Source organism: Polyodon spathula, chromosome 3 (assembly GCF_017654505.1).
Source record: "Polyodon spathula isolate WHYD16114869_AA chromosome 3, ASM1765450v1, whole genome shotgun sequence".
Taxonomy (NCBI): Eukaryota; Metazoa; Chordata; class Actinopteri; order Acipenseriformes; family Polyodontidae; genus Polyodon; species Polyodon spathula.
The window spans coordinates 92,989,748-93,005,279 of record NC_054536.1 but is presented as its reverse complement, the minus strand read 5'-3'; positions in this window follow the sequence as shown (position 1 = coordinate 93,005,279).

Sequence of the window (15,532 nt, the reverse complement as noted above, 5' to 3'; positions counted from 1 at the left end):
AGCTTTGCACTTTTGGTTGGTGACCACAGAAAGACCACTTGTGTCTGGAGACATGGTTTCTGTAAACTGCTTGTGTCTGGAGACATGGTTTCTGTAGACCGCTTGTGTTGGAGACATGGTTTCTGTAGACCGCTTGTGTTGGAGACATGGTTTCTGTAGACCGCTTGTGACAGGAGACATGGTTTCTGTAGACCGCTTGTGTCTGGAGACATGGTTTCTGTAGACCGCTTGTGTCTGGAGACATGCTTTCTGTAGACCGCTTGTGTTGGAGACATGGTTTCTGTAGACCGCTTGTGTGGGAGACATGGTTTCTGTAGTCCGCTTGTGTCTGGAGACATGGTTTCTGTAGACCGCTTGTGTCAGGAGACATGGTTTCTGTAGACCGCAACAAAACAAACCAGTTGATAACCTCACAGAAAATGCACCCATTCACCACTTTTTTTAGGTACCTTTTGTATCACAGAGAGAAGATTGACACATGAAGGCATAGTACTAGAAGAAGGATTAAATAATCCCTCGAAATTATCAAATGTTTTCAATCTAATCTCTTGAGTTCTTTGGATATGGATACTTTTATAATAGGATTTGAGGATTAAAGCAGCAGGTTGCCAACAGGTTATTTAATGTAACAATAAAGTCAGAACACAAGGAGACCTTAATTCTGGTTACGATAGTGATTCTCAAAAGAGTCAGGCATTTGCATCTCATTCCAGCCTTATAATGGTTGTTTTCCAATTACTTTTTGTATATCCTCTTTGCTTGAGGTACTGTCATTTGGTTGAGATGGAATTGTAAAGCCTGGAATTGGCTTACATTTAATGTATTGATGAGAAGATATATATATATATATATATTAACTGTATTTGGAGAATAATTTAAAACTGACAAACACACCCCAATTGGCTGAGAATAATTTATTTGGTGTACTGTACATTCATTACACAGTGCTAACCAGTAATGAATTGTTACAGTGGTTAATTGTATCTGAGAAATAAAACTATAATGCATTGATATGTTTATACAACATTTTACCAGTTTGTTCCATTATTATTATTATTATTATTATTATTATTATTATTATTATTATTATTATTACATTGACACCTTTACAGCTAGTAGTCACTCAAAATGCAGAAAGTATTTGTATGGTAATAAAAGTAACATAGCATAAAAAAAAAAACCTCATAGAATTTTTTTTTCACTTTTTCATAATAGTATACTTTATCATGAAACAAATCTCAAGTAGGGGTGTAAAGAGAGCCTTCTACTCATATTCATAAACCAATACTTACAAATATGAATACTTTAACTTGGGTACCCATCGCCAGAAGTGTATTATTGTAATGGAGAGGTGCTTGTTACCAAAAAAAGGTCACGTTTTTAGAAAGTATATTGTTGTGAATTTGATTACTGCAGTAGTGGTCTCAAACAATAATGCCCTATTGGAGCCAAGACATGATTCAATGAATTTTATTACATTGATTATTTTTTTTCCCCCTTAATGCAAATAATAACAAAATTACCTGATTTTCTTACTCGTGACGAATATTTGTTTGTACTTGTTGCTCTGCATGGGCGTAATCTCAAGGGCCTGATCTCTATGTGTGTAAATATGTGAATTAATTCTTACCTATATGATTAGGTCCTTGGTGATACTGACACCTATTTTGGTTACAGCTTAACTACTTTTCTGCACAGCGTGACCTAGCAGAGGTGGGATTCAAGTATTTTAAGATTTACAAACAGTAGCTGCATGTCCATACATGTTAGTTGTTTCAGTATTCACGAGACACAATCCAATTTCCTCTCTATAATGAGATTCAGAGGTGCTAACTTTCAAGGGGGCCCTCGGGTTTTTGTAATTTTGGAAAAAAATAGAACCTGCTCCAAAAATATAAACCATAGACTACTAGTGCAGTTTACAATTAATACGTTTGTATGAGGGTTGCATTTCTGCACAGCATTTCTCTAATACCAGTAGCTGCATTTTAGTTAGACATAAACTTGTAGTCATATTCTGCAGTAAATAAGCAAGAAAACAGATAAAATCAGGTTGAGATACAGGGACTCACATTAGATTGACAGTCTGTAAAGCATTGTGTGCCTGTCTGCCATGTTCTCAGGTACAAGGTAACTGAGACGTAAAACTGAGGTCCTATTGTAAATTACTTCTCCTAGTCTCAAATTCACTTTAAACTTGACATGGATTCTGTCATACTAAAGCCCATGTGGGTGAGTGGTAATGGAACATCAGTTTTACTTAAATAGACTAATTTATAACAAATACAGTTTCACAGTTAGAGAGAAACTGCCTATTTTAAATCACAGAACCATTGCCGCAGGATGGTAGATCCCTCATTGACAGCCACTAACGCTTAAATAGAAACTGACAGAGAGACATTATTATTGTGGTAATGATGTGGTTAGCATGACATACATAGTGGATTATTACTTTTTAAATACAGCCCTTAGATAGAAATGAAAACAGATACTGCAGATTGCAAAATATTATGTTTTGTTATGAGATTTTCTCGAATGAGATGCCTGATTCTATTGCAGATCCATTGAAACAATTTAGTATCCTTTTATAACCTTGTTTCAAATTGTGTAATACTCATTGTGGCAGGGCGATTGCCTTGCACAATGGGGAATTAGTGTTGGTGTGATTTAAATGTGGGAATGGATTTATTGTGTATCATTTTGGAGTTTATTTGTTTGATTGAATTATTGTTTACAGATGGGCTCTCGATTGAGACTTGCTGCCTGCTAGGCTCGGTTGAGGGGAAGGGCAGCAAGTGATTGGCTGTACTGGTCCTCAATCAGCAGGTGGGCGGGTCTTGACCAAGTGTCCCTCAGTTTAAAAACATCCGCAGGAGATGGCTCTGTGCGACGGCAATGCCATACTTCAGAGGAAGCGATGCATACTTGGGAGGAGAGCATACGCTCTTCAGGATCGACAGCTACGCAACCCTGAAACTGCAAGCAGTGCTTGTGAAGGCAATGCCCAGCCGAGGCCGTGTGAAGCAGCAGGAGTCGTTGTATGAATACTGGCTCATCAGTAGGGTAGTTTAGGGGCTAGTGATCCCATGTAATGTATAGCAAGGGTTACGTAGTGTAGCTGGTTCCTGGAGCGGGACGCCTCATTTATAAGGCTAGCACTCACCCTCTGTGGCACCTTTTATTTGTAGTTTTTGTATTGTGTTTTATTTTGCCTTTTGTACAACTTGCTGAATGTGTCCTACCATGGCTGGTAACGTCACCTGACCAACTTTTGTTAACTTTGTTTTTGTTTGTTAATAAATCCTGCACGCCTGTATCGGCGTTTTAACTCCACCCCCAGTTGTTTCTCTGTATTGCTTAAACAGGGGAAAACCCAGACAAAGCAACCTGACATGTCTGAATAACATGACTTTCTGAACAGGGTGTAAACTTTCATACTGTATATAATGAATCAGCACCACTAGCCACTTTCTACCCACTGCCTCACATTACCAACATCAATATGCATTTTAATAGTAGAGATTATCACCTTGGACTGAATACTTTACATTTATAATAGTCACAAAACCCTACACTCCTTTTCTGAATCATTTTTTCATTTTATTAATAGGAAAAGGGAAGACACAAGCAGCAATAAATCTATCCTTGTAGCACACACATAATAAACAGGAGTTGGAATTGTTGTATTATTGCCCCCAGTTCTAAGGATTTTGGTTAAGGCTATTTATATATATATATATATCATATATATAGATATATATATATAATATATATATAATATAACAAAGTACTCGTGGTTGTACAATGCATGTAACAGGCTGAGTGTTACGATCCAAGAATGTTTAAGGACAATTCCTGTAAAGAGGGAAACGGTGTACGTCCAGAAATAGAGCTTATGTGTCTCTCCAAAAATTTTCTGCCCAAAAAATTTGTTTAATCATAGTGAAGTGGCACTCTTGCCTTGGCAAGACGATCCATCTCATTTTCCGACAGGTTTGACATCCAGAACGCCTGGGACACAGCTTTATGGTCATACTGTGGCATATCAAGAAGCTGATTAAACAGCATGATCATTACACAGGTGCACCTTGTGCTGGGGACAATAAAAGGCCACTCTAAAATGTGCAGTTGTCACACAACACAATGCCACAGATGTCTCAAGTTTTGAGGGTGCGTGCAATTGACATGTTGACTGCAGGAATGTCCCCTAGAGCTGTTGCCAGAGAATTGAATGTTCGTTTCTCTACCATAAGCCGCCTCCAACATCGTTTTAGAGAATTTGTCAGTACGTCCAACCGGCCTCACAACTGCAGACCACGTGTAACCACGCCAGCCCAGGACCTCCACATCTGGCTTCTTCACCTGCGGGATCGTCTGAGACCAGCCACTTGGACAGCTGATGAAACTGTGGGTTTGCACAACCGAAGAAATTCTGCAGAAACTATCAGAAACCGTCTCAGGGAAGCTCATCTGCGTACTCGTCGTCCTCACCAGGGTCTTGACCTGACTGCAGTTCAGCATCGTAACCGACTGCAGTGGGCAAATGCTCACCTTCGATGGCCACTGGTACGCTGGAGAAGTGTACTCTTTATGGATGAATCCCGGTTTCAACTGTACCGGGCAGATGGCAGACAGCGTGTATGGTGTCGTGTGGGAGAGAGGTTTGCTGATGTCACCGAGAGAGTGCCCCATGGTGGCGGTGGGGTTATGGTATGGGCAGGCATAAGCTACGGACAACGAACACAATTGGATTTTATCGATGGCAATTTGAATGCACAGAGATCCCGTCACGAGATCCTGAGACCCATTGTCGTGCCATTCATCTGCCGCCATCACCTCATGTTTCAGCATGATAATGCACGGCCCCATGTCACAAGGATCTGTACATAATTCCTGGAAACTGAAAATGTCCCAGTTCTTCCATGGCCTGCATACTCACCAGACATGTCACCCATTGAGTATGTTTGGGGTGCCCTGGATCGACGTATACGACAGCGTGTTCCAGTTCCCGCCAATATCCAGCAACTTCACATAGCCATTGAGGAGGAGTGGGACAACATTCTACAGGCCACAATCAACAGCCTGATCAACTCTATGTGAAGGAGACGTGTCTCGCTGCATGAGGCAAATGGTGGTCACACCAGATAATACTGACTGGTTTCCTGATCCACGTCCCTACCTTTTTTTTTTAAAGTATCTTTGACCTTAAAATTCCCAGTCATGTGAAATCCATAGATTAGGGCCTAATGAATTTATTTCAATTGACTGATTTCCTTATATGAACTATATAGAAAGTGAATATGCTATTATCAGCATACTTTCCATCTTTAAAAAATGACATTGAGAAGTTCAGTTTTCTAATTTAGTTTTCATTTTAAATATTTTTTGGGGCGGGGGGGTTGATTTTGAACCCTAAGTATTTGAATTGATTACTGGAACAAATTAAGTTATACTATTTAAATCCACTTTGAATACACAATAACTTAATATTCATCACTGATTTATAAGAAGTATATGTCAAGTAATGAGTCAAAGAGGTTTTTAGTTGTAATTCACTGAACAGGAGCAAGGGCTGCAAGGAGTAAATCATGTGCTTGTGATTTTAGGAAGATGACATGCTTTGAAAGATAACATTGGTTTCCCCTTGGCTCGTGGAGGTGAAACAGAACTTACCAGCCTCCAAGGCTGGGAAGCAAGCGTTACTTCCCTCAGGGGGAAAATGAAGAGAAGGATAGAGGATACATTTGAGAAGAAGTCGCCACCCCAACTAACAAGGAATGCCTACGCTTCGGGAGATCGGCACGGCCAGACCTCAGAGATAGAGCCATGCGGGGTGACAGGAATTCTGAAAGAGAAAAGGAAAGAAGGGACCAGAGAGGAACACTGGCATAGATGAAAGCAAGCTTGTTAATAAAGAATACAGGGTTTCCCCCTGGCTCATGCTTGCCCCAAAGGGATCATAGTGATAGAAAATGGAGATTTGAGAAAGAGTGCAGGGTTGCCACCTGGCTCAGACAGATACCCCCAATAGGAGGTGAGACCGGTCCAAACTGAGCATGTATGCTGCCGGGGATCCTGTAATGAGAGAGAGATTGTTAAGATTTGGCCGGGGGTCCCCTTTGGCTCTCACAGAACCTTCTGCTTGGAGGTCGAGGCCAGCTTGGCTGGGCCTAAGGTTGGGAAGTGATGTCGCTTGCCCCCAAAAGAGGTCCAGTGGCTCCCTGCATCTGTGCCACCAATGCAAATAAAATAAATAATAATAATAATAATAATAATAATAATAATAATAATAATAATAATAATAATAATAATAATAATAATAATATATAATAAGGGTTAATTAGTAAAATCATGACATTTACCAATACTGGAGGAATTTTTTTAAAAAAAAATTATGTAAGGGATCCTGAATTACTCACCCACTCAGTGTAGAGAAAAAAAAAAAACTTAATTGGGAGGAAACCTCTGGTGCTCCTAACTGAGAGATGGCCCCCACTCCAGGCATACTAGCAATATAAATATCAGGAAGTGAAGATGGAATTATTTAATATAATTGGTTACCACCATAGGGGACGTATCAGATATTATTGAGAAGAACAGATACATAAATTTAAAATAACTAATTACTAAAATCTGATTAGACTGGAGATCTGGAGAATTTCACTCTTGAGACGAAGGAGACCTCTAGCGGCAGAAACCAACAACTGCGCGACTTGCGACTGAGCTTGATTTGTGACAGTTAGCTTGTAGCTTACTGCTTCATTTGGGAGTTTATGGCAACTGCTGAAGGAAAGAAAGAATATTGTTGAATGGATTTCCTGGTCAAGGTGCAGCAGATTGCATAGGGAGCATTATAAGATGACATGAGCGTGAAAGATTGGCAGCTGCAGCTGTAATGAAATATCTTAATATGAACTAATGTGTTGCCACTAATTCTGGAGCCTGAACAGGTCAGCGAAGCTGAGCCATAGGTTAGTGATTGTACAAACAAGTAAAAAACAAAACAGCAAGCAGGACAGGACAATCAATCCCATGATTCAATGTGCCTATCACCACCGACGCCATTATTAGAGCCCACTCAGAGCTAGAGGTAAACAAAGCATTGGACAGACAGCAGAAAACTGACTTTTTCTACAATTTCTAATTTTGAAAGATAACTTATTAACAAAATTGCACAGGGAATTATTGGAAGCCAGAACGAGGAGTCATCAATATATGCTGCCATTTTTAATGTAGACAGAACCAACATAGTCGTGACGATAATGTAAACACAGAGCAGGGTGGAGCTTACACAGACTGTGAAACCGAGAAAGGCAGAGCACACCAAACAACTGCATATAAATTAAAACAAACTAAGGGAACCGTTGTTAGAAAAATGTATGACACCAAAGCACAGAAAAATGAAATACCTGCATTTACCAAACAAAACGAATAGAAATTAAAACAGATTAGGGGGAAATGCTCCTATCACATTTTGTCACATTTTCTCCTATCACATTTTCTCAACCAAAGCACAGAAGAATTTAACAATGTAAGCAAAAGCCTGCCAACGCACTGGGAAGCACAGACGGCAGAAATGAAAACAAGTGAGGTCTGCAGCATTGCGAGACAATACACAAATGCAAGAAACAGACAGGGAATGAGTGTCGACCCACGTTTTAAATAGGGAGGTTCATTGATAGATTAGCTTGATTGATAGATTTGTTTGATTAACTAGGGAGGAGCACCTGCACAGGCTCCCTGAGCAATGCCTAAAGGTTACAATTAAAACATGTCACTACTACCCACAATAGACTATAAAGCAATGATAAACACTGACTTAAGGTCTTCATTTATTCTGCTTTCCAATAGAATCAGTGTTAGAAAGCAAAATGTTTTTTTTTTTAAGTATTTGGAAATGGTTTTGTAAATTGAGTCCAAAGCTTATGGTTTGCTATCCTCTGGAGAAACTCTCAAATGACTGACATTGCAAAAGCTATCATTGAACTGTACCTGCAGACAAAGCTATACCCGGTCACAGTAGCTGGTGGTTATCTTATATTTCTGGTAAAGGTCATTCATAAAATGCATGTTAGCTTTTAAAGATTAAGCACTTGAAGGATGTAATGCTTACATTTGCCCTTCTACCACACACCAATATTTTTTGTTACATTTTGTTTTGCCTTGGACAGCTTCTTGTTGTTACTTTTTTTGAGGTGATACAGACAGAACAAGCCACTTTTTAAAAACAAGGTGCTTTTCCTTTTTTCTTCTTTAAAGTAGGGAATTTAAGTAGGATGGAAAAAAAACATCCTTGTTTGCAGTGTATTCAAAGGTATGACCTATATAAGTTGAATGCAGTGCTCCAAATAAGGTTTTGGGTCTGGGAGCATCTTACCCTGTAATTTTACCACTGAGAGAGTAAAATGTATTTTCAGGGGGTAAAATGCAACATTACTTGAAGTCATGAGTAATCTGTCAATTTTAGCTGTAGTGTTACTTTGAACTACTCTATTAACTAATTAACTAATCTACTTTGGACTGACTCACTGTGTGACCCTGAGCAAGTCACTTAACCTCCTTGTGCTCCATGTTGTGGATGAAATGTTAAATCAATGTCCTATTGTAAGTGACTCTGCATATAATGCACAGTTCAAAGCCTACCCCTGTAAAGCACTTTGTGATGGTGGTCCACTATGAAAGGTGCTATATAAAAATAAATATATTATTATTATTATAACCACACGTGTGTTTTACAAGGTTCTTTATCAGCGTTTTTCGCATTTTTTTTTTTGAGGTACCGTATCACGCTGACTCTGCAAATTAATTATGTTACATGTATTTTAACATTAAATTCACTGAATATGTTAAAACTTCCATATAAAGCTATACAATAAGGTAATGTATTAAGTTATAAAACACAATTAATATTAGGCATCTTTTTTTAGTGGTTGCCTGTGACAATGGTTCCAGTTGGATTTGTAGCTGGACTGAGGTGTTTACGCTTCAACCTGTGTAGCTTTGAATTTTTTTTATTCTTACTGTGATTGGCTGCAAAGACAACCGGGCTAACCAGAGATTAGATAATATTTGTTGGGTTGGTTTTTCTATTGTACAGTTTCCTTCTAACTGAAGATAGTGTGTTTTGGGAGAGTTGTTAGTTAGTTGTTAATGGAAGTTTTAGGGGAGGCAGACAAGCTGTGCAGTAAAATTGCTATGCATATTTTTACGCATTAAATGTAAATTTTGTGAATACTTCGATTTTTTAATGTGTAGAAACGGCAGGTACGTAGCTTATCTGGACCGCTGGTTGTATGCATCTATTCGGCAACAAGCGCAGAACATCAGAAGGATCTCGTTGACTTCACCAGGGGAATAACAATGAGAGCCCACGCATGGGCTTGTCATGCAATGCTGTGGCTGCATTCTTGAGATAGCAAAGTTTACAGAAAGCATAGATCCATGGCAAGAGGGTCATGCTGGACAACAGCGGCCAAATTGCATCATTGTCAACACTGGACAATATACACGTGTCTCCACTAGAACAATGCAGTGGAGCTACACAGTGGGGCTTTGATATCATGCCACTCTGAGCTGTTTGACCAGTAAGTATATAAGATCTGTTTAAAGCCAGCACAGAATAGAACATAGCTATGGCATTATTGACCTAATTGCCATGGTGAACATGTCTTTCCCCCCACATGAAGCTTTAAATCTGTTTTTCATGTTATAACGCCACACTGGCAGTGCAATGCTTGCAAGAAGCTTGAACTTTTGAAACTGACGAATAGCTGCAAGCTGTACTAAGCTTATGGATTATTTCACTTGGCTACATGAGTTGGGTTTCTACACTGTAACGTCTGTAAGCACCTGTAACAGGGAGAGATCTGTGCTGACTCTGCTGGTGTGTTCACGGGCTGCAGGAAGAGGGCGGCAGTCGCCCAACAACCGCCTGTGAGTCATGGCAGTGACACGGGGAGGTGGGAAAGTGTGAGTGTGGACTTTCCCCCTCTCTGAATGGCCGAGAGGCGGGTCTTGGGTGATTGTCGGTCCTATAAAATAACGCTCTGTTGTTTCCTCAGGTCTGCCCACTTAGACGCGCTAAGGGTGCGGACACTTTGATTCGGGACCGGGAATCAGCGAGACAGAGAGAGAGAGCGGGGAACCCTTGGGCAGACCCCGGCGTATTGTGAAAGAGCAGGCGAGATAGCCGAGAGAGTAGGACGGTGATCCGGGTCGTGCGGGTAGCGGCGACCGGGATAACGCTGCCGAGTGCAGCACCTTTTATTTGTAGTTTTATTACTGTTTTATTTTCCCTTGTTCTTTTCGCCTTCTGTTTTCATTATTATTTCTTTGAGCACCTGCGAGTGCATTTGCAGGTCGTGTACCAGCTGTGGTATTTCCGTGGTGCTGTCTATCATCGTTGATAGGCAGCCCACGGTCAACAGTGCCCTCTACCGGAGAGAAAAAAATACAAGGAAAGAAAAAGAGCCAGCCTAAAATAAAACTGGGCACCTGTGTGGTGTTTCCCCAAATACACCTGTCTGTCTCCTTGTCAGTGAATTACCCACACCCCTTCCACAGCACCATACTGGAAATTACACTTTGCATTAAAGTATGTTGCCTGGCATGTTTACTGGACAATGGGCATCATGTTTCAATGACTGCTGTATTGAGCCATTGTAGCTACTGTTGGAATTGTTTGTGCATTGTCTGCTCAATATGGTCCCCATTCCCTTGGTTGGGAATTGGAATAACATTAAATTTGAATCTTGACGGCCACCATCTGCCAGGTTGCACACAGCTTCTGCTGTGACCAGGTTCATACTCCCTGAAGGTTAAGTAGACAAAAAAAGGCAAACACAGTATCTTTTTCAGCATTTTATTCATAAAAACAGACTTTGCGACAATATGAAAAATTGATCTCATGCAGTATTAGGGTACAAGAAAATGTTTGATAATAGACATGTTGTTTTTTTAAATTTTTATATTCTGACAAGTTCCTGTCTATTTTTTTTTTAAAGCATTTGTTTATGCACTAACATTGTTTTGAAACACCACTGGGGCACAGCCTCTTCATAGATTTACAGATTTATATTATTTTTGCCGCAGTATAAAAGAACAGAAACATTGAATAACTAGGAGTGGTATTTGCTTTGTTTTTTTAATCTGTGGGGAAACTGTGTTTGCAGAAACTTTTAAAAAAGACACTTTCCAATACTGGACAGAGAACTACAGTATCATTAAGACAGATAATGTACTGCATGGTAGAAACTTAATACACAGCCAGTATTCACAGACAGTTTACAGACACACACACACTGCCCTCCAACAGTCCTATTCTCTGTAGTGTTTTTTTTGTTTTGTTTTGCTATCTTGTATACATTATATACAATTATAGTCATATTCCCTTTAAGAAAAAATAAATACATAGAAACCTCCTGCTATGTTAAGGGGGCTCAAAAAGGTGAATTCGAATTTGTTTAACTCACATCGTAACCCAACCAAATGTTCAGTTAAATACCAATACATTGAAACCGATGTCAGGGTTAAGTTATCCATATGTCTACCCCACAGTTTAAACCGTACATAACAACAATAATAATAAAAATAAATATAAATAAAATAAAAAACTTTAAATGAAGAAAAATTATCTTTCTTTGGGCCAGACCAAATCACGCCATGTTCGCTCTCGCGAAAGAGTGTTTATGCGATAATATCGCTAGTTTCCATATCGCATTTTCTTTATCACGAAACCAAAACTAGCCATTTCCAATCCGCGAAATGGGCGGAGAGAAGTTTCGCAAGAGTAGGAGGGACCGTCGAAAGCAACATGAGAACAGAAGCTGACCAATCCCCAGCCGGTATTTATGACATTTTGAAGCGGCGGAAACGAGGCGGTAACATGCGAAAATGCAAGCGAAGACAGCCAGGGCAGAAAAAAAAAATAAAATAAAAGTCTGTGTTGTACCACTCTTCATTTGAATATCAGTAAATGAATGCTATTACATACAACTATGACTAGTAGTAATAATAATAAAAAATAAATGTAATAATTATAATAATAACAAGTTATCTGCTTTTATTTTTACTGTGTAAAATATTGAAAAATACAGGCGCACGTTTGAAAGAAAACACACACACTCACACACTCACTCTTGGCATTACCTTTTTTCCGTGACGTCTGCAGCATCGTGCTGCATTGTTCTGTCACTGTTCTGAAAGCGTGCCTCATTGTTTTCATGATTTTTGTAAAAATCCATACCATGCTCTGGCTTGTGTCAGCACCATGCAATGCCAGCATCCTTATACCCGACTAACAGTGTTGCCAGGACCAGTACTGGTACATATTATAGACAATAAGAAGTCGAATGAAATGCGATTCAATGCTGTGAAAAAAAAAAAAAAGTTTATTGCAGATTTTTTATGGTTTTTTAAACGGGCAGAGTATGTTAGTTGTATTATTATTATTATTATTATTATTATTATTATTATTATTATTATTATTATTATTATTATTATTTATTTGGTCAAAAACCCAAAACAAAATAAAAAAAAAAAAATCTTGATGCTTCTGAGATGACCTTTTTAGGTTTTACGTAATTTTGTTATCTACACGGATTTATTCGTTTCGAGGGGGGTGCTTGGCATGCTGACCCGGTAGAGCCACAATGTGCTGCTTGAACTGGAACAGTGAGCTTGTTCTTGCATGCAGAGAATTTGATCTTCATAATGTTTCTGTGTAGGCCAACATGTTGAAGTACTTTACGAGAGTAACAAATTGTTTAAAACTAAAAGTTAATATCTTTAAAGAGGTTAAAACATTCATACGTTCTTTATTAGTGTTCTAGTTTGTTTACGTTTGCTAGCCTTGAGTTTTATCAAAGTTCAATGTAATGGAGCACTGTGCCATTACGAAATTAATAATTTGAAGAGGTAGGTGACATCACAGGTGACGTGTGAATATGTCCAAAAATGTATTGTCCTTAGCTGTAGCTTACTACAAAGATAAGAAATAAAAGAAAATATATGTAAAAAGCTTAACCATCACTGGAAGAGACACTGCTTCAAACCTCTCTGTGAGTAGAAAAGAGTTTATTGTTTGTACATATTAAAGAAATAATACTTATTGCTTTATTAAACATTTAACTCGAGCTGTGGAAAAACGGTCTTGTGCGTGTTTCGTTTAAGGGTGCAACAAAACATATATTATGATAATAATAGGAATAATACATATACTAATATTTGATACTGTAAATTATGAATGTTAAATTATTCAGTGTTGTGTGCAATTGTTCAATATATGATGTCAGTGAAGAATCTTGAGGCACGTACTGTTTTATTTTTTTTGCAAATGTCAGGACGTTTAGTGCTTTTTTGTTATTATTTGCTTAATACGCGATAGCTTTCGACAAGCTCGAAGTGGACTTAAAAATCTGGTCCTGTAAAAGCCTTGTGATGTGATTTATAGCTGGAATTGAGTAGATTTGTTTGGGTGATAGCAAACCACTCCCCCTTCTCAACCCACTTGTAGTCAACAAGTTGCTTTTTGATGGGCGTAAAGGGCTTGTTTTGATTCCTCGAGATTTCTCTTGGAATTTTCCTTGTTTTGTTACTACGAATGCTTTCGCATCCTCGTTCGCTAAGTGCTAATTTTGACTTGGTCTGGCCCTTTGATTGTTACCATTTTATACACATTGTGTCATTAAAAAGTTGCTACTTTCAGGATGAACTGTATACAAGCAGAAGTCTTGAGTCTAAAGTAACAAAACATTCACTGTGTGTGTGTATTAATGCTAAGAAGGTCTCTGTGTATAACACACTTTCATGTTTTTTACAGTGAACAGAAACAGTTCTACAGTACACAAGGTATGCAGTTTGAGAGAGCTTGGTTATAAGAATGCCAGCACACTGCTCTCTTTTTAGTCTTGCTGCGGTTTCTTTTTCAAAACCTTACACAGCTCCACACTCAGTGCCCATCAAAGAAAATATTTGCCATATTCCAATACTCTCTGATTGCACTCTCCTTAAAGACATCAGTGCATGGTAGTTTATTTATTTTTAATGTTGAAATATATACAATACTTAAATCTTTTTGAATCGCAAAACTGACTCGTTGGGGGGGTTATCGATACTAAATTAGCTATCACATTTTGGGATCTGCTAATAAACTGGGGAGTAACTTGCAGTTTCCAACATTTACTAAAGCCAGAAGTTAATTTTTCAAAATATGTTTTTTTTTTGTTTAAAAAGGGACAAAATAAGACACTTTATAAAATCGATAAAAGTAAAGTAAAAGTAAGTTTGTAGTCCCAACAATGAATAAAAGAAGTGTGTAGATTCTGCAAATGACATTCTAACCCCATTAACCTTCATTTTTCTTAGTGTGTGACTAGTGACACATTACATGGTGACACGAGACGTCCGCACATGGGGGGGAGCCATACTGCTATAATCATGAAAGTATGTTTAGGTGCGATTACGGTAAATATCTGATAGCACAATCTCTCTACTGTACAATATATAGATACAGATACTGTATATAAATATGTGTTGCAAGTAGCATTTTCAGCACTGGGGTCACAAGAGTAAGCCAAGTTGCTACCTGCTCCCATAATTTACAAGGCTTTGAGTGAAGTCTGTCCTTAGATCTAATACAGGCCATATCTCATTAAAGGGAACACAGTTAAGGCCTTATCCAGTTGTTGCTTTGCACGTGAGGCTTATAAGATGTTTGTAGCTAGGGCCTTACCAAATTCACGGTACATTTTTACAATTTCACGGTCATAACGTTTAAAAAATCTTAAAATTCACAGTTTCAGCTATTTAAATTTATAATTTCACGGTGGTGTAACAAATTATGAACATGTAGTTAAAAATGGCAAAATCTCAACATTTAAAGCCCTGAAGTTAACAAAAGCACATGACTAATAAAGCAGAATCGCTAAAATAAAGTGAAACTGAACTCCAGAGGATCGCTCTATGATGGTTGCATTTCTGTAATTATTATTATTAAAAAAACTGTTCTGATTTTAAATGTGTTTCATATATGTCATTGTATGCAACAGTAACTCAGAAACTATTCTGGAATGCTGTTTTTCTTCATTCCCTGTCTCTGTGGTGTAAAACCTGTCCGTATTTAGACACAGCTCTCTGCATCCACAGAGTTTGTTGGAGCTGACATACAGCGTTGTGCTAGGGATGGGTCTGTAGCTCTCCAGAGACTAAAAAATATAAATATGAAGTCTCTGGCATTTATTTTTATTTTTTTGTCCCGCTGTGTTTTTAATGTATTTTTCGGCTCATACTACTTGGTATATATTTGGCTTTCAAATTCTTTTACACGATCTGCTGCAATAATGATTGTAGCACTTTCTGATTTATTTGGACACTCATTTTAAAATGTAAGTCTAATTTGACTCTCCTGACGATATGACCAGTTGAGATCCGTAGGTCTTACTAAACCCGCCCCGGATGCCTGTGTCTACCAACCAGTGAATAGACCCCAGTTATTGGCTGTTGTCAAGTGTCAATCAATAAATCCTGTCCTGTT